Source organism: Priapulus caudatus, unplaced genomic scaffold (genome assembly GCF_000485595.1).
Source record: "Priapulus caudatus unplaced genomic scaffold, Priapulus_caudatus-5.0.1 Scaffold1660, whole genome shotgun sequence".
Classification (NCBI taxonomy): domain Eukaryota; kingdom Metazoa; phylum Priapulida; class Priapulimorpha; order Priapulimorphida; family Priapulidae; genus Priapulus; species Priapulus caudatus.
Window position 1 is genome coordinate 1 of NW_014578721.1, and position 1380 is coordinate 1380.

The following is a 1380-nucleotide window of genomic DNA, read 5'->3' on the forward strand; positions in this document are numbered from 1 at the left end:
GGGGGAGAGGGGGATGCCCAGTCAGCTGTAATTGGAGGCGATTCGCGTACAATGCGCACCTGTCTTATTGTGTCCCCGCGTACTATCCATATTAAGTTCATTCACGCGCGTGCGGGCGGGGAGAGGGGGGAGGGGGAGAGGGAGAGAGAGAGAGAGATAGGCAGAGAGAGAGAGAGAGAGAAAGAGAGGGGAGGAGAGAGGAGGGGGAGAGAGAGGAGGGGAGAGAGAGAGAGAGAGAGAGAGAGAGAGAGAGAGAGAGAGAGAGAGANGAGACAGAGACAGAGACAGAGACAGAGACAGAGACAGAGACAGAGACAGAGACAGAGAGAGAGAGAGAGGGGGGGAGAGAGAACGGCCGTGGGCCATTTGTTTATTTGTACGTCTGCGACGCGCCCTTCCCCCGCACGTCCGCTAGACTGGCTCCGCGACCCCCGCGCCACTGCGTCCGCGGGGCGTCCACGCACCGCCCGGCGCCCGTCTAGCGGCCGCGGCGTGGGTTGGGCTCACGTGTCCAGCTAGGGGAATGTGACCTTGTTAGTCGTCGTCGTGTGTGTGTATACAGCCAGGTATACAGATGGTCTCTCTCTTACCTGCACGCACGCGCTAGAATGCAGGCAGGTAAGCTCTAGAAAGAGGCGGGGCCGAACTTTACAGCCATTGCTACCTGCGCGTGTGTACATCGGCGTACTACAGCGATGTTTCGATCCTATAGGCCGGGATTTAAATGAATGGCTCGGAAAAGGAATTCGGAAAAGATCCTTTAAGATGTTTGGATGATTTAGAATAAGGAGAGTTTGAGGTTAGGATTATAGGGACTGTGTTGGGGTGTTAGGGTTAGGATTAGGATTAGACTAAGGAGAGTTTGAGGTTAAGATTATAGGGACTGCGTTGGGGTGTTAGGGTTAGGATTAGACTAAGGAGAGTTTGAGGTTAGGATTAGAAATAGGGTCTGCGTCGCCGTTGGGGTGCTAGGGTTGGTGTTAAGAGTTAGGGTTCGGGTTAAAGTTAAGGTTAGGGTTGGTGTTAGGATTAGTGGTTAGGGTTAGGGATAGGGTTAGGGTTAGGGATAGGGTTAGGGTTAGGGATAAGGTAGAATAGGGTTGAGAAATAGGGTTTGGTTAGAATTTAGGATTATTCATCGCACGCTTCCACGGTGGCGCCCCCTGTGCGTGCAGCGTTCGCACGCACATCGAATAAACCTTCGAGAACCTGTGCAAAAAACCTACGCCGAAAATTTGATACGGCTTGCGGAGAGGGGGAGAGGGGGAGAGGGGGAGAGAGAGAGAGAGAAGAGAGAGAGAGGGAGAGAGAGAGAGGGGAGAAGGGAGAGGGGAGAGAGAGAGAGAGAGAGAAAAGAAAAAAGAGAGAGAGAGAGAGAGA